The sequence below is a fragment of the Physeter macrocephalus genome, chromosome 14 (assembly GCF_002837175.3).
Source record: "Physeter macrocephalus isolate SW-GA chromosome 14, ASM283717v5, whole genome shotgun sequence".
Taxonomy (NCBI): Eukaryota; Metazoa; Chordata; class Mammalia; order Artiodactyla; family Physeteridae; genus Physeter; species Physeter macrocephalus.
Window position 1 is genome coordinate 97,892,936 of NC_041227.1, and position 19,235 is coordinate 97,912,170.

General features: G+C 44.4%; 1 protein-coding gene and 1 non-coding gene across 2 annotated transcripts in view; both read right to left on the reverse strand.

Moving 5' to 3' along the window:
• The window catches only part of ASIC2 (acid sensing ion channel subunit 2), a 1,003,339-nt gene that overhangs the window by 888,823 nt on the left and 95,281 nt on the right, over positions 1 to 19,235 (reverse strand). The gene's annotated exons all lie outside the window — the stretch shown is intronic.
• LOC112066040 (small nucleolar RNA SNORA62/SNORA6 family) lies at positions 9,693 to 9,841 on the reverse strand. Its single transcript, XR_002892400.1, has one exon. It is a non-coding gene; the product is annotated as a small nucleolar RNA SNORA62/SNORA6 family (small nucleolar RNA).

Genomic DNA, 19,235 nt, shown 5'->3' on the forward strand with positions numbered 1-19,235 from the left:
AGCCCTGGTCTGGGAAGATCCCACATGCCATGGAGCAACTAAGCCCGTGCACCACAACTACTGAATCCTGCGTGCCTAGAGCCCGTGCTCTGCAACAAGAGAAGACCCCGCAATGAGAAGCCTGCGCACCGCAACGAAGAGTAGCCCCCGCTCGCCGGAACTAGAGAAAGCCCACGAGCAGCAACAAAGACCCAACGCAGCCAAAAATAAATAAATTTATTTTTTTTTAAAAAAGTGGTAGAATTGATCTTTACACTGAGCCTCAAAGCCCATGCTCTTTTTTTTTTTTTGCGGTACGTGGGCCTCTCACTGTTGTGGCCTCTCCGGTAGCGGAGCACAGGATCCGGACACGCAGGCTCAGCGGCCATGGCTCACGGGCCCAGCCGCTCCGCGGCATGTGGGATCTTCCCGGACCGGGGCACGAACCCGTCACGCAGGCTCAGCGGCCATGGCTCACGGGCCCAGCCGCTCCGCGGCATGTGGGATCGTCCCGGACCGGGGCACGAACCCGTGTCCCCGGCATCGGCAGGCGGACTCTCAACAACTGCGCCACCAGGGAAGCCCAAAGCCCATGCTCTTAACGGTCCCCTAAACTGAATCAGCTCCCAGAGTCCTAATCATTACCAGGACTGCTCACTCATGTAGATATACAGCTATGTATTCAACACATGCATTCATGTATTCAATGCATATTTAATGACCACCTACCTTGTGTATGAACAGAGTACATTAATGTACACACAGACTGTCTCCACCCTCGTGGAGCTTACAGTCTCCAAACCACAGATGCCCACCATGACCTTCACCGTAAACCCTCACTTTACAACATCCTCGAACCCCTTTCCACCTCTTAACCCAACAGCTCCCCATCCCCACCCTCGCCATGACTCTAACGTTCCACAGTCTGGCCCTGACTTTGATCTTTGCTGCATTTTTTTTTTTTTTCCAGTACGTGGGCCTCTCACTGTTGTGGCCTCTCCCGTTGCAGAGCACAGGCCCCGGCCGCGCAGGCTCAGCGGCCATGGCTCACGGGCCCAGCCACTCCGCGGCATGTGGGGTCTTCCCGGACCGGGGCACGAACCCGTGTCCCCTGCATCGGCAGGCGGACTCTCAACCACTGCGCCACCAGGGAAGCCCTCTGCTATATTCTTGACACGATCTAAACCTTCCTCACCACAGTTCTTGTCACCGTATCCTGAGTTGCCTCTCCACCCATTCAGCACTGGCAACTTTGCAGGTAAAGGGGAAAACGGAATAGGGAGAAGGGAACGAGAGGAGACAGAATAAAGGGTCCTGACTTAGGGTGGGTAACAGAGTCCAAAGAGCAGCGTCGCACAAGCTCAGATGAAGAATTGACCAGTGAGAAATCATCAGAATTGAGTGCCTTCTGTCACCTCCTCCCCGTGCCCATCTTGAGTCTCAACATTGCCTCTGATGTCCCTGCTTTCTTTCATGCCCCTGTAAATAGGCTTCAGCTCCCGGCCCTCAAAAACACAAAACTCCCTACTTTTGTAGGCTCAGGAATAGGTTAGTCGTATGGGTGAGCATCTGAGAAGACCTTCACAGCCTCCCTTAAAGGAAGACTTGTGTAGACAGATTATCAAAATGGTCCCGATTTCCCCCCGCTGCCTATATCCATGCCCTTTGCAATGTGACTTTGTACCTGTTTCCATCAAGAGGTGGAGTCTATTTTCCCACTCTCTCTGAATCCAGACTGGCCTGGCTGACTCGCTTCGGCCACTAGCAAGCAGCAGAAAGGATGATGCTCCAGTTCTGAGCCCACGTCTCAAGGCCACTATGAGTCTGTAGCTCTTATGTGTCAGCTAATATTCTAGGACCTGAAGATAAAGTCGTGAAAGAAACAAGCATGGTTCCCAATTGGAGTGAGTTTATAGTCTAGCTAATCAATGAATGATGGGTGAGAATCTGGGATTTTTCAGAAAGAATGATTTTTCAACCTCGAATGATGCTTACCTCTTACATAGTATCCCCATTAAGGTTTTGAACCCCTCCCTCCAAAGACAGGAAACTCACTATGTGTCAGTGTAATGTCCAGTTTTAGATGGCCGTCGCTCCCAGAATGCTTTTTCTTATAGTGAATCCAAATCCATCCATCAGGAGTGTCCACACTCTGATCTGTGGACCCTCCTCAGGGCGACATACAGCATGTCTTACTACACAACTTCCCTGAGCTCCCTCTCCTCCCAGATAAATCTTCCTTGTTCTCTAAGCTGTTCTCCAATGTCATGATTTTGAGGTCTCTTGCCATCCTCTCTCCTGAACTTGCTACGTTATTTTTCTACATACTTCCCTGTTTTGGGTTCACAGAAGTAAACTCAAAACTTACCAACTTGCACGACCTTAGGCACATTATCTATCCTCTTCGGGCTTAAGAATCCTCAGTTTTAAAATGAGGAAACTGGACTCAGCAGCTTCCAAGAAGAGACAGAAACGGAACGAATCTTGGATGCTCAATAAATTTTCTCTTCTTCCTTTATTTTTATCACTATGATGCAAGTGGGGTGCTAAGCCTGCCCACCCCATCCTCAACATCTCATAACCCCTTTTTTACCTGTAACGTCCTACCGTTCAGTACAGGGATGTGAAATCAGAAGACCTGGGTCTGAGTCCCAGCTCTGGCGCTTAACAGCTAAGTGACTTTGGGCATATTATTTAACTGCTTGATCTCAATTTCATCACCTGTAAATCTGAAGCATCACTCTTTTTCCTCCCAGCAAGCAAGAATTGTCATGAAGACTGTGGGTGAGGGTGGGGCATGCTGTACAGGAAGCTCTCTTCCATCAGGATGCTGTCCAGTTCAGAGACGGCTTGTTGGTGCCGTCTGGACCAGCAGCACCGGGGACACTGTTCTATTTTTTTCGATACCTTTACTGAGCCCACTTCCAATGCACTCTGGGGACTCTGTTTCTACATGAAATTTCTATACAATTTAAATAATTCTAGAAAAGAGACTGTATGGCCAGAATCGTCCGTCCTAATGGGTGCATCGAGTTCCATGATATTCCAAGAGAAGAAAATTATTTAGGAAAATGCCAGGGTAAATATTTTCATAGGCAATAGCTTTGGCAAGAGGAAACTTCAGGGTGATGGGAGAGCCATCCTTGGCTGGACCCAAGATCCACATGGCCCGAGGTTTCAGCCCCTACACCCCAGGGACAGACGCATTGCCAGAGGACTCTCTCCCTGCTGTACATCTTGCCCTCCTCCGGTCCTCCCTCTACACTCTGACCACATCATCCTTCCCTGCTTCCCACCTCTCCCTGGCCTCCCACTCCTGCATGAGCAAGCCTACTCCCCCCAGCAGGACTCACACCTTGATAACACGGTCTTTCCAACCCCCCAGTCAGACCCGACAGTCCCAGAGTCCTAAACTGTCCCTCTTTTATCCAACCCACCATAACATTTCATACCAAAATGTCACAAAGCACACAGTTCTTGCTAACCAGAAGTCCCCTCTCTCTGCCTTTATTCATCTGATCAATTCAACTTATACTTCCAAACTCAGTAGAGAATTTGCCTCTTCCAGGAATCCGATGCTGATAGCCTCCAGAAAACCAGCCCCATAAATGTAATTATTTCCTCTTCTGCATTCATTTTGAACCTTAAACTGCACTGTTTTCCCGCAGTGAGATTCTCCGTTTAGCAGCCTGTTTCCTTCTGAAACGTGAGAGCAGAGTCGAGACCCCAACTACCTGAGTCTCCAGCACCTGTGTTCTGCCCACAGAAAAACATCTGAAATAGACGAGAATCGGGTAGAAGTTCTCAAATAAGCAAAGATAGTGAAAGGATTTTGCATCATCATGATGATACTCTGGACCCCCATCCCCAAACTAATAAGCACTATAACCTTTCCATGGGCCTGAGCCCTCGAAGGCAAAGAATGGACACAAAAAGACAAAGGGGAGAATGTAATCCAGCTCCTTTCCTTGTGAGACAAGAGATTATGATTGCCAGGAAATGTGTAAATAGCAGTACAGAGTACTCGTCACCAGATCAGGAAAGGGCAGAACACTGAGCTATTTCTCACAACTTCAGATGCATGCACAGGGGAAATGCCAGGTCTGTAACATGTACATACAATGGAGCTGTCAAACGGCCTGCTTCTCTGGGTGTGAGGGCTGATGCGGTCACTCCAATGCTGCTCCACAGGATTCTGGAGTAACCACTGTTTGCTTAATCTGAATACCAGAACCACAGAGCTCAGAGGTCAGGGGCCTGCGGACTTATTCTGGGTTGGGGAATTCCTGCCCACTTAGGGATTTTAATCCTCCTAAAATCAATCTATTTTTAGTTCCTATTCACTAAACACAAGAGACTTTTATTGAGCACCTATTATGTCTTTGGTCAAGAAGGAGACTCTTCTTGACCAAAGACATAAGAGCAAGTGTGAATCCATTTCTCCACCTTCAAGGAGCTTCCAGACGACATGGGAGCATGTGTGAGGTGTGTTCATGATCACACACACACGAGAAAACATGTAGGATTCCGTCACCCAGCTCCTTCTCACTATTTCCAGGGAAGTGCAGCCTGTAAGATGCTTGGATGCCCGGTTGAGATGTGATGGGTTGTGACTGGGGCTTGCAGATGGGCATTTATTCTCATGAATCAAACCTGCTCTACTGCTGATTCAGGGAAAGACACACGCCCCAAGCTGGGGTTCATTATTGTGCTATCACTTTCCTGCTACTCTTTATCCAGAAAAGCCAAATTCCTGAGAACGGCAGAGGAGAGGAATTTTGCTTTATACTAGCAACATCACAACTAATCCCCTTCTCAGAGGAGCTTCACAGCATCAAGCAAACTGGCAACGTGTGACTTCTCTCTAATCCCCTCGGCTCATCTCCCTCTAGTGAATCCAAACTTTACATCAGCGCCAGAGCTTGGCAGCCTGCAGCACTCATGGAATGGTGGGAAACGCACAGGATCTGTTATCAGAACACTTGGGTGAGTTCTAGCTCTGCCACTTATTAGCTGTGCATCTTTGGGTTTTCACAACCGCCCACTGTCTGACTCAATTTCCTCACCTGTAAAAGGGGATTGAGAATCTGAGGATCAGAGTGGACGATGTATGTGAAATCACCTTATTAACTATAAAGATCTACATAAGTAAGGGCTAATTATCAGTTATTTTCTGATTGTACAGATGTGCTCTTCTTCAAAAGCTGGACGCCTTGTGAACGGGAAGGTTCATGCCTCCTTCATTTTTGGATTTCCTGAAGCTGACACAATTCCTGACACTTAATGAACACCTCAGTGACTACCTGGTAAATTAATAAGGGAACAAATTGGAAGATAGTTCCCTAGAGGTTAAGGTGTCTGTCTTCCCTCCAAGCTAAAAGGAATGAGAGAGGAAATTTAATCTATAGAAAGTTTGGAATCCTCAGCATGAATTTTAAAATATTTAGTATATTCTGAATAGGATGTGAGCGCATATGTGTGTGTGTGTGTGTGTGCGCGTGTGTGCGTGTGTGTTGATTATTCCTTCTGTGGCTGGAAGTCTACCTTAAATTTGAATAACACTGTGCCCTGAGAACCTTTTGGCTCTTGGTTATGTGAATATATTTTTCTCAGGATTAAGAGAACAGAATTGGGCTAATAGGTCATGCTCTGGTTCTCATTCTTCATTCATTCATTTATTCATTCATTCACTGGCAGCAAATGGTTCTGTGCAAAAGCCAAGTCTCATTACAAGGGGGAAAATGCCTGACCCAGCCTTTTGGCTAATAAACTCCTGCTGACCCTTCCAGAACTCATTACCTCTGGGCCATGAACCATTTGAAATCCTACTACTGTCTCTACATGTGGTATTTACTACCATCTCTGATCTTTCGTTTTACAATCTCAAAAACCAGAATGTAGGGCTTCCCTGGTGGCGCAGTGGTTGAGAGTCCGCCTGCCGATGCAGGGGACACGGGTTCGTGCCCCGGTCCGGGAAGATCCCACATGCCGCGGAGCGGCTGGGCCCGTGAGCCGTGGCCGCTGAGCCTGCGCGTCCGGACCCTGTGCTCCGCAACGGGAGAGGCCAAAACAGTGAAAGGCCCGTGTACCACAAAAAAAAAAAAAAACAAAAAATAAAAATAAAAACCCAGAATGCTGAGACTTTTCCCCTACAGATATCATTCCTATTCCTGGGATATATTGTCACCAGAATCTTCCAAAAATCCCATCTCTGAAAGGACTGTTCATGGTAAGCCTGAGTCTACATAGAGAATGGCAGTGACTGTGTTGGTCCTAAATCCAAACTTTGACCTGTAAATCACGCACATTGGACCACACAGACAAGGCAGCTATCGCCTCCCCATTATCTCCACAGCCACCCTCTGTGTCTATACCCAGCACAACTGCTTCCCCATCCCTAGGTATAAGCCTGCCTATAATCTCACTTTATTTTTTAAATTTTTATTGGAGTATAGTTGATTTACAATGCTGTGTTAGTTTCAGGTGTACAGCAAAGTGAATCGGTTACACATATATATCTATCCGCTCTTTTTTTTTAAGATTCTTTTCCCATATAGGCCATTACAGAGTACTGAGCAGAGTTCCCTGTGCTATACAGCAGGTTCTTACAAGTTAACCACTTTATATATAGTAGCATGTATATGTCAATCCCAATCTCCCAATTTATCCCTCCTCCCCCCTTATCCCCTGGTAACGGTAAGTTTGTTTTCCACATCCGTGACTCTACTTCTGTTTTGTAAATAAGTTCATTTGAACCCTTTTTTTTTTTAGATTCCACATATAAGCGATATCATATGATATTTGTCTTTTTGTGTCTGTCTTATTTCACTCAGTATGACAATCTCTGGTTTTATCCATGTTGCTGCAAATGGCATTATTTTGTTCTTTTTTGTGGCTGAGTAGTATCCCATTGTATGTATGTACCACTTCTTCTTTATCCATTCCCCTGTCGATGGACATTTAGGTTGCTTCCATGTCCTGGCTGTTGTAAAGAGTGCTGCAATGAACATTGGGGTGCATGCATCTTTTTGAATTATGGTTTCCTCCGGGTATATGCCTAGAAGTTATAATCCCACTTTTCTATCCCTCATCTCTTCTCCCCTCTCCTCCCCTCTATCTTCCTCTCGCTTGTCTATTCCAATTTTATACTTAGTTCTCATGCACCAGACCCAGGCTGGGCTGGATAAAACTCTTCTGCAGGACTTAACTCTTCCCAACTCTTCACCACACTCCCTGCCCTCTATTCCCCTTCCCTTCATGTCTCAGCCACCACCCAACCCCTAGGAAATAACGTTTCCTTCCCATGCTTTATGCTTCCAAATTTCATTCTCCCTGGGTTGCTGCCTCTATCTCAGACTGGAGGCCTCACTGTTATTATAATCATATATTAAGTTTAATGTGTCCACAAGGCATCTTACACACTCATAAAAACCACGTCCTCTAAGAGCTCCTGTGCTGAAGACAATGGAAATACCCTCCCAGGCCTTAGCTGGTGGGTACATCATGCCATTACGGCCTCTAAATGTGCAAAGCTGGGTGGTGGCTGTTTATTGTCGTTTGTGTTACTCTGGATGATAAATACAGCATTTGAAAAGGAGTAAAAGGTTTCCCAGCTTACAAGCAGAGCCGAAGTCTTGATTACCACCATTTGGGCCACATCCCACAGTATTAGCAATATTAATAACAGGTGACATTTATTGAGTACAAACTGTATGCCAGACCATGCACTAAACATTTTGCATGCATCGTCCCACAGAATCTGCCCGATGGCGCTGTGCGACAGGTAGTATTTAATTTAGAAGTATTTAATAAGAGAAGGCAATTGAGACACAGAGAGGTTAAGTAACCAGTACGAGGTCAAACAGCATAGAGGTGGGAAGATTGGAATTATTCCATACCAGGCTGTCTGGTTCCAGACCCTGCCTGCTTAAGCATACACAGACATTAGCACTGGAAGAGATTCACCTGTAAGGTCTGGCAACTCAAATGAGTTAAAGACAAATGTGACAGATTAAGTGGATGCTGTTGATGTGCTCTTCTCTCTACAAAAGCTCTGCCCAAAGTCCCTCCTCTAGCAGTCTCTGACAAAGGCTCAAGTACCTACAAGACCTCCGTCCCCCAAGAGGTTATATTTTGCCAACCTAGGAGACTTCGGACAACGAGAGCAAAAAACTCAAAGAAGAGCCAATCTCCTTGTACAGTGGGTGCTGTATGTGCTGCAGGCCTGCACAGGAGAAAAGGAGAGTAAATCCAATGCTCCTTCCACAGAACACGAGCTCTGTAAACAATCTTAGGTGCTTTCTAGTCCAGTTTGCTAACGGTGGATGACGGATTGATTAGCCAAATGATTTCCATTGCTTCTCTGTCCCCTGCTTCCTCAACAGTGTTTGTATCCCACTCATCCCTTTCCCGCTTTGCTCCTTTTTTTCCTCTCTGAAGGCACCTGTGATCTACAACATGATTTCGCTTGGGAAACATTGATATCAACGAAGTACCCTTTCTAAAGTATGAGGAAACCAAAGCTCAGAGCTTGTTATTTACCCGGAGCAGGGAAGCCTTAGTGCAGAGCTTGGGCAAGATTTGTACTTCCGGCTCCCAGGACAGTGCTCCTTCCAACCAATGTGGGAAAGTAGGGGGGGACACCCTTTCTTCCTAGATTATGCCTAGCACAAGGGAGGGCTGCTCAACCCACATTAGCGGCATCCCACTCAAATACTTGCCTTCCTGAGAAGCCTCCCAAAGTTTCAGTTCACACATTCTCATTTGCCAGATAGATACCCCAAAACAAGCCCAAAATAGCTATCACATCCTACCGGACATTTGCACCAATTCCACATCCTTGGTCCCAGAGCCTGTAAATTACGTTCACACATTCTCATTTGTCAGATAGATCCCCCAAACAAGCCCAAAATAGCTATCACATCCTACCGGACATTTGCACCAATTCCACATCCTTGGTCCCAGAGCCTGTAAATTACCGCTGTCCATGGCACTAATCAGAGCAACGTTAAAGGACATACTTAACCCCAGGGCTCCAAGAGAAGAGATAATTGAAGGACAACACTCGCTGGGGCATAGAAACTCACAAAACAGAAAATAAGGCACTGTTTTAGGAATTCAGTATAAAATGACAACTAAGAGAGGCATCAGGTCTGTCTTCATAGAGTCAGTCTCCTAGTGAGGAGACAGACAAGAAAGAAAGCGAAATGTGTCAGCTGGGAGCCCTTCTAGAAGACTCGAAGGATGAGAAGAAACCATCACATGAAAACCGTTAAGGAGAGACCCAGAAGTTCTGCATTTGGAAAAATCCTGGCATGCTTAGGCATCTCTCAGATGGTCCAGTGGGACTGGAGCACAGTGAGAGAGGAGAGAGAAAGAAGATAAGAAATGGCCAGCAGTTAAATGGGGCAGGACCATATGAATCACAGCATACAGCTTAGGCTTTTTTTCTATATCCAATAGGAAGTCATGAAAGGGCTTCAAACTACAGAAATATGATTTGACTTATTCTTTAAAATAATATTTGATTGTGGAAGATTTCAAACATATAAAAAGTAAGCAAAATAGTATAACGAGCCCCTATGTACCCATCACCCAGATTCAACAATCAATAGCATTTTGCCATTCTTGAATCATCGATACTTGTACCCACTCTCCACTCTCTCACGTTTATTATTTTTTACAGTTCTATTTTCCTTTTTTTTTTCCCATACATTTGTAGCAAGTATTACTATCAAACTCCACTCATTGGGCCAGAGACCCTTGTGATGTTAGCGAAAAACTTGCCCCTCATGTAGCACACTACCTACACTTGTGAGTTCATCGGCCAGTGGCCTCATATTTTCCTTTTTTAAGGTAAAATTTACTACAATGAAATGTATAAATCTTACCTGTATTATTTTAACAAACAAAACCCACATTCCTTTCACAGAACACTTCCACCCTCCTAGAAAGTTCCTTCATGTCCCCTCCCAAACCCCATCCCAAGATGTGAAGACTGTTCTTGCCTTCTTATCCTAGCTTCGTTTGTTTACCTGTTCTAAAAGTTTCTATCCATGGAATCATACAGTTTTCTTATGTCCGGCTTCTTTCGCTCAGCATATTGTTTTTGAGATTCATACGTTTCCATGCATCAGTAGTTTGCCTTTTTTTTTCTTGGCTGATTAGTATTCCATTGTATAAATACACAATCTGTTGTCAGTTAACTTGTAGATAGACATTTGGGGTCTCTCCAGTTTGGGGCCTTTGTGAATAAACCTGCTATGAATGTTGTACCATTCTTTCTGTGGACATATGTTTTCGTTACCCTTGGATAAATACCTAGGAGTATAATTAATTGATACTTTATTTAAGTATTGGGAGTAGAGTGGATAGAGGCAGGGACAGTAGCAAGAAAAGCAGTGAAGAGGCAATTATAATAGCTGAGGGGAGACATTAAAATGGTTTACACTGGGAAGCTATCATAGTAAGACTGGAGGGGGACATATTTGAAATATGTACTGATTAATACAATCAGTACTATTTGCTGGTGAAGTAAATGTGCAGGTAAGGGAAATGGAAGCATCAGAGATAACTAATAGGTCCTTAGCTTAACTAAACTGGGTGCATATTGAATTACTGCAATTGAGAAGGTGGGGAAAGAAAAATAATTTACAGGGCATCCAAGGGTTTCGTTTTGCAATGCATGAGACATCCAAGAACAGGCATTAAGGAGGCACTTAGAGGATGGAGCTCAGGGAAAGAGCAGACCCACTGTTACCCTTGTATGCAGTTTCTACCTTCCCCAGATCCAGACTTCTCCCTAAAAATACCTCAAGATCTGGGAGAGGGATGGAAAAATGGATTTTAATTCCTGGTAATTTATTTACTCTGGTAAATTGGTACCAGAATACCAATAGCTACCTGGAATACCATGTAAGAAAAAATTCTGAAACCACATTCAGGGTTGGCAGGAAGGAGTGATGTGGTTGATAAGCAATGTCTTCCATGGGCATGCAATCACAGTGTGGTAGAACCCAATTCAGATATTGTCAATGCTTGATCAAGTAGAAATCCGTGACTACAACAATATGAAAAGTGAAGAACCTGCTCTGGAATAACCAAGCATTAAAAATACTGTTAAAGAAAAAAACCACAGGCCCAAAATGGCATCACTTGTGCCAAAACCCATGATACCAAACCTAGATTTAATACCTAACCTAGATGCAGTTTTGACCCTCCCCAGGAATATAACCTTAATCAGCCAGTCGAGAATTTTCTGGTCAGCACCAGTGAGGTACTGGCCCTCTCCAACCCTCATGGAAGAAGAGGCAGTTTGCAAGAGAAAACCCTTGCCCTCTCCTTCCTCTCCCCAAAAGAAGACAGACTGGCCTAAAAATAAGCCTTTCTTTTCTTTTGCTAATAGCTCCCTTGCCCTACCCATCTTCTTAGAAAAAAAACTTACATTTTGTACAGACCCTCAAAGTGCCCTTCTATACACTAGATGGATGCTGCCCCAATTCATGAATCATTGAATAAAGCCAACTAGATCTTCAAATTTACCTGGCTGAATTTGGTTTTTTAACAGATTTGGTAGCAGTGGTGGGCTTCAAAGTGAACTTCCAACAGTATCCAAGGAAAAACACATGTAGAGCCCCATGAACTCTTTTGACTTCACTGTCTTTCTCTCCATTTCTGAGCACTGATGGTGAGTTCCTCTCAGTTTGAGTTTCGCTCTCTTTGCTTTCAAGCTCCTGATCCAATTGGTTTTCCTTTATGGGGAAGGTCATCTGGAGCTGGTAGATGGTTCTGCCCAGAGCCCAACTGAGCTGGCAAAGGATTCTGCCCTGAGCCAAGGCCCTAACATTTCAGACCACAATTCTCTGGGTGGAAAACCCCAGACCTTAATTCTGTCCCCAGATTCTCTACTGGGAACTACTGTGGTTCCCCATTTATTTGGCCTTCTTCCCCAGATTCCATGCTGGAAACTGTTGGTGGCAGCTGCATTTCTCCATTTGTTTGGAACCAGTCTGCCATCTCCATTCTTCGAGGTCTGCTTGTTCAACCCTTTCCCCTAGTCCAAAGTTCCATGGGAATTGTTGGTGGTTACCAGTTGGAGTTGGACTGGATCCAACTTAAGAACTGAACTGGGTCCGGGATAGGACTGGGTCTGATTTGAATTGGATTGGGTCCAGTGGGAGGCCTCAGGTGGATATTAAATAAAGGCTAGTTGCTATGGGACTCTCAGAAGTTAAAAAAAAAAAAAAAGCTGCAAACATTGGTGAGTAGGTATCAAGCATTTAAAGGCTGTTAGAGCACTTGCCACCTTCCAACTCCACAGCAATTCCCTCCTAGGCATTAGTTTGGCTCTGAGAAACCCAAAGTCCTAGCTAAAAAAAAAAAAATGGGATCCAAAGAGTTGAATATGCCACCTTCCAGCACACCTGCTTATTTTATGTTTAAGAACTATAGCCCCGTGGGACTTCCCAGGTGGTCCAGTGGTAAAGAATCTGCCTTTCAATGCAGGGGACGCGGGTTCAATCCCTGGTTGGGGAACTAAGATCCCACATGCCGCGGGGCAACTAAGCTCACGCGCCACAACTACTGAGCTCATGCGCCTCAACTAGAGAGCGCACGTGCCGCAAACTACAGAGCCCACACACTTTGGAACCCACGCACCACAACTAGAGAGAGAAAAGCTGTGCGCCGCAACTAGAGAGAAGCCCCGTGGCCACAACGAAAGATCCTACATGCCACAACTAAAACCTGGCACAGCCAAAAATAAAAAAAAATTAATTAATTAATAAAATAAAATAAAAATTTTAAAAAAAGAACTATAGTCCTAGAAGCTGTAGATATCTAGCAAAGTGGCAAAATTTTACTAAAAATAACCTGAAATTACAATGGCCATTAGAAGGAATGTTCCAAATAGATAAGCAAGGGCTCCCGTATCAGACGAACAGAATGGAATACCTATTTTAATTAGTATACAGAAGCCTCCAAAAGTTTTCAAAATTCCAAAAGAGCTTCATTGAAAGGTGTGTTGCAAAAGGCTACTGAAAAATTAAAGAGATAAAAGCTAAACAAAAAACCCTAAAACAGAAGCTAAACCCAGTTCTTTAGGGGGAGCTGGCAACACAAGTTTTGTCTTCCAGTTCTCTGCAGAATCAAAGTTGTGGCTCTAGAAGTTCAAAGTTCAAATGCTTTTATTTATTTATTTAATTTTCTTTTTTGCCAATCCCCAAAGCTCAACTATTCCTCTCAAAATGCTTTAAAAGATCAGGGCATTGGAAACAGAACTGTTCTGTACTTAATCTGTGCTTTCGAGATGGAGATGTCCTACCCCCCGCCCCCATCTTCTCTAGGACCTAAGAGCCATTTTTTGAAATGAAACTCACCAGAAGAAAATTTTAAAAAAATAGGTAGTACTTGGAAATTGGGCTAATGGAAAATCTTACAAATCTGAAATTGCTGTTATCAAAATTGAGGCTCACACTAAAAGGACTAAAGCTGAATATTAGGGAAATGCCCTTGCTGACTTTCATGCAAAGGAAGGAGCAACAGAATCTATAAAGATTGTGGTACATGTGAATGAAGTCCATTTTGCTTCTGCAAAACATGACCACTCATTGCCAGATTTTTACCATCCTGATGCCTTTGTAACATGGCGACCGTCTGCTCCTGAATCAGAGAAATTAAGATGGGTAAACTAAATGAAGCGTCAGGGCTATGGGAAACCCAAGATGACTGCTTGCTTCATCCCAATTCCCTGGCAAACCAGGGAATATTTTGGTTTTTGCATTCCTTCACCCACCATAGTATACTTAAGAAAAACTGTTTTTGGTCCTAGAAGCCTCAGACCTCCTCCCTCTGGACCCTTTGAACATCTGCAACTGGAATTCATTTACTGCCACTTAGTACGGGTTCTTAACATGCTTTTGTTACTGTATGTATGTTTTCCAGATGGGTTGAAGGCTTTTCCTGTTACAAGGCCAATGCCTTCATGGTGGCAAAGAAACTGTTAGAAAATGTGTTTCCCAATGGGGTATACCTTCCACAATCTCCAGCGATCAAGGAACTTACTTCACTGGGCAAATCATTTGAACCTTAAACAAAAATCTTGCAAACTTTTGAGAATTATCACTGTCCCTATCACCCTCAAGCATCAGGCAAGGTCAAGAGAACTAACGGAAAAACTGGATTCAAGCAGAACAAGAAAACATGAGGCTGAACGAACCGATGAGGATGGTTATAATTTTTATGATCTTGTGTTTAGAATATTGCTGATGCTTTGGGGACTTCCCTGGTGGCGCAGTGGGTAAGACTCTGCACTCCCAATGCAGGGGGCCTGGGTTCGATCCCTGGGCGGGGAGCTAGATTCCACACGCCTGCCGCAACTAAGAAGTCCGCACGCCACAAGGAAGACCCCACGTGCCTCAACTAAGACCAGGCGCGGCCTAAGTAAATAAATAAATATTTTAAAAAAATATTGCTGATGCTTTTTTTTTTTCTCCCAGACTTAATGAAATCTTTTCTCTTAAGCTATCAACAACTTAGTAAGATATACTTCGGTGAACAAAGATGAAACATTTACTTTTTCTCCCTACCTGGTCCCTCCAAAATTCAGAATCTCTCAGTGAGTGTTTTTATCTTCATGCTTCTTGTAACTGGGCACAATTGGAAACGCTGGCTATAACATCAAGGCTTTGACTGAAATGGTATTGCTGGTGAAGTCTGAGACTCCTTATGAGATGTTTCAGCAAAGCAGTCCTAAAAAGAACTTATACGGCCAATCACTTTTCTTGCTGCACTTACACAAATAATCAGGCCAAATTTAATATAAACAAATTAGTTTTACTGTGATCATCTTTGGTAACAAAAAAAATGAGGGTAACTGCAGAGAGAAAAATTATGTTTGCACCACTTGTAGGTATTAGATTCTAGTCCAGTTAATTATCTTTGAGGCTTTATTATGTACACGTAAACTTGACTAGATCCTGAATTCTTCTGGTTTAATCAAACATCTGGCTATGACTCACCAAACTGATGTTTCCAATTGTCTCCCACCTTTGTGATTTGGAATCACTAAAAACAAAGACTGCCCTTAAGTCTCCTTGGAAGGGACTGTGCCAGGTTCTCCTTACTACCCAGACGGCAGCCAAACTCGAGGAACTTGAACTTGCATATCTCACAGCTGAAAAAGGCCCCATCTGACATCTGGTCTCGTACCAGTGCTAGAGACCTCTGAATCAAACTGACGAGGAAGAGAAGTAGCTGACATCCAAGTAGACGGCTTCCAGCCAAGACAATGGATCAAGACTTCCTCCTTTGGCTAAACATAAAACTCTTTCTTCTTTCCTTTCTTTCCTTTACTCTGGCGTTGGCCTGGAAAGATAACCCCGTCATCCGTATCTCCCAGGACATTGCTAAGGCGGGGCGGGTAACCTCTGGAATTGAAGATGACTCTTTCAGGCTAGGAGATTTTCTTCACCATGCATTAAAAACCTGCCTGACCTCTGGCTTGAATGGCTAAACACAGCAACTCCTGTGACTGGGTCCACTAACAGTACTTCCTTGACAGAAATGGTCTGTGGCCCCAGTAGGTCTGTCTTTGTCTGTGGTAGTTATTACTCTCCTTGGACCTACAAATGCCTACATGGCTGGGGCACAGACGGGCTATGCTTCTTAAGTTTTCTAACTATGCCGCTAACTGTTCTAGAAAGGACTTTCCAGGAGGCATTGTGATTCAGGAATTGCTTCCTTTGGCAAAGCCATGCTTCCCTGGTTAGGGGTAAATTCAAATGAGAATGTGATCAGAAGTCTCTCCCTAACTTCTGAATACATTACAGAAACCACCGCTAAAGCATGTGCTTGCCGCCCAGCAAAGATCCTTAGACTCTCTGGTCAAGGTTGTTCTTGATAATAGGACAGCCATTGATTATCTTCTAGCCGAGCAAGGAGGTGTCTGTTGTGGCCACACCACCTGCTGCACCTGGATGAACCCTTCTGGGGAAGTTGAAACTCAGCTATGTAAGATCGCTGAGCAAGACACTTGCCTTAAAAAGGTGACTCCCGGGCTTCCCTGGTGGCGCAGTGGTTGAGAGTCCGCCTGCCGATGCAGGGGACACGGGTTCGTGCCCCGGTCCGGGAAGATCCCACATGCCGCGGAGCGGCTGGGCCCGTGAGCCACGGCCGCTGAGCCTGCGCGTCCGGAGCCTGCGCTCCGCAGCGGGCGAGGCCACGACAGTGAGAGGCCCGCGTACCGCAAAAAAAAAAAAAAAAAAAAAAAAAAAAAAGGTGACTCCCTTAATGGGGTCTTTCTTTGATTGGTTTGGGCCTTGGGTGTTATGGCTCCAAAGTGCACGCCAAACACTGGGAATTATCCTGCTTACAGTAATCATAATGATCCCCCTGGCATACTGTATCATCTCAAAAGCTTTAAATGAATGTTTGTAGCTGCTGACTAGTAGGGAAACGATCTCCTTAAGACTGGACCATCATAAGAGAAGCAAAGAGAACGGCTGACTTAAAAATTGTGAACGTGAAGTCATGGCCTGTGAATATCACATGGTTTTAGCAAAAACATCATGACATGTGGCTACCACACCAAAGATCAACGAAGCTTCAGAGGCGTAGCTGAGAGTGATGCCAAGGCCTTACATTTTGATCACATCTCCCAGTTAGGCTGAGAGTCTGATCAAAAGGGGGCCGTTGTTAAAAAGAAAAACCACAGTTCCAACCTACGTACAACCTATTGAAGTACCCTTCTATTCTTACTAGATGGGATGCTGCCTGATTCATGAATCATTGAATGAAACCTATTAGAGATCTTCAAATTTACTGGGTTTAATTTTGTTTTTTAACAATACAGATCAAGGGCCTGGACTATGCAGACATATAAATCGGCAGAAAATTGAGCTACCTTTTCCCTTCCTTATTTTAACTCCTCTACCAAAGTACTTACTGATTCAGGATCCTATAAGTCCTCAGTTAACGTCTTTGACCTTTCGCCTGATCCTCAAATTGCAAATACTGCAGAAAATACTGAGTTTCTCAACTTCAGCTGGGATCCTCTCATGTCTTGGGGCTGAACAACCCATTCTTGTGAAAACTCACTCCAAAGGATTTCAGACTTCTGAATACAATGATGAATGACTTAACCACCCTGGGAGAAAATGTCAAAGAGTGAATTAGACAGATAATCAATGTGTAATAGTTGGCTCCTTTTTCCTTCCCAGTAGAAAGCATGAGTCAATGTTCTTGTTATTAGTAAAACTACCTATGTATTTATTAATTCATTCATTTAATCATTAAGTTTTTACTGAACACATAATTCATGCCAGGCCTTGTACTTGGACCTGAGTATACAGACAGGTAAGTCATTGCCCTCACAAAGGCTCCCCTAGACAGGTAAATAAACCCAAGGAGAGTTGGATATGTTATTTTGTTATACATTAATATGTAATATTAAAATATTACTTTATTAAAATTATTCAATTTATTTTTAAAGTAATATTAAACTATTACTTTATTAAAATTATTCAGTTTATTTATTAAATAATTTAATTAAATTATTCTGGAGGAAACACTGGGAAAGGGCATTCTAGGCAGAGAAGCCAGCATGGAACAGATCTGGACGTGGGATGGAGCTAAGCTGGCTGCCACTGAATCCCAATGAGTGGATGACTTAGAAAATAGCACTGAAGCAGCAGACGTAGGCAGTGACTGTTTAATGATTGGACTTGATGCTATTCTGGCTGAAGGCAAGTCATTATGGGAGTTTTAGCAGGAGAGGGATATGATCAGATACCTGTTTTAGAAAGCTTCTTGTGGCCATGCAGTGACTGCAAGAGAGGAATAATACAACAGAAAGAAAACTGCAGGCCGGAGGCAACTGAAGGTGAGGAAGCAAGGAGAAAGAAGAGGGCAAGGCTTGAAACCAAGGCAGTGGTAGACTCTGGCTGCGAGTTAGGGTCAGGGTTAGTGCTTGGCAACAGCAATGGAAGGGAGAGGAAGGTAAAAATTCAGGAGCTATTTGGAAATGAGAATTGACAAGCAAGTTAATGGATGATGAGAGTGTGAATGTGAAAGTGTGTGTGTGTGTGTGTGTGTGTGTGTGTGTGTGTGTGTGTGTATGGCTAGAAACAGAAAGCTCACAATGTCCTGGGGCAGGGTATTTTGAAAATGCCTATGACAGGACCAAAGTCTGCCTGATTCCAAAGCCAGTTTTCTTTCCACTTTTCCACATTCGAAGGTAGCTTGACTCCCACTCTCACCACTCCTCTAGGAGCCACGAGAAACCCCTGTACAAACACCCATAGTCCTATGGACATTTACACACACACACACACACACCTGGGTGCACGCCTCTATCCACCTACGCATGGCCAAATTCTGGGGGGGTTTTCAAAGCCTAATTAAACTGTCAAACTGTCTTCTTGCCTAGGAAGACTTCTCAGATCCCCTCCCCTGAAGATAATATCTTTCTCAACTCGAAACTCTACATTTACTTTACATGTCTTTTTACGTGTATCACAGATTTGAGTCCGTTCTGTACATGTCATCTAGCAAGACTGGGTTTCTTGAGGCTGCCTATTCGGGATTCATTCCTGAGCCTTTCTTCAGGGGTCTAAGCACACTGAGCAGCTAACCTCCCAGAATTTACAGTGTGTTGTTACATGTAGCCCCTCACTGGATGGTCACAATTCCCTGGTCAGGTTTATCAGCAGGAGATTACAACCATGTTATAGATGAAGCAACAGTCTGGAGGGATAGACCTTGAATCCTGATCTTCTTTTTTAAAAAATCTTTTATTTATTTATTTATTTTTATACAGCAGGTTCTCATTAGTTATCTATTTTATACATATTAGTGTGTATATGTCCATCCCAATCTCCCAGTTCATCTCACCACCACCAACACCCCCCCGCCCCAAATCCTGATCTTCTGACTTGTCCTCTTATCCCTGTGGTCCTTATTCCCAGAAGCAGCCCCTGTGCATGGGATACTAGATCCAGGGCCAGTATGCATCCATAGATGAAGTGCATTATTAAAAATAGACCCTCAGGGGCTTCCCTGGTGGCGCAGTGGTTGAGAGTCCGCCTGCCGATGCAGGGGACACGGGTTCGTGCCCCGGTCTGGGAGGATCCCACATGCCGCGGAGCGGCTGGGCCCGTGAGCCGTGGCCGCTGGGCCTGCGCGTCCGGAGTCTGTGCTCCGCAATAGGAGAGGCCACAACAGTGAGAGGCCCGCGTACCGCAAAAAAAAAAAAAAAAATA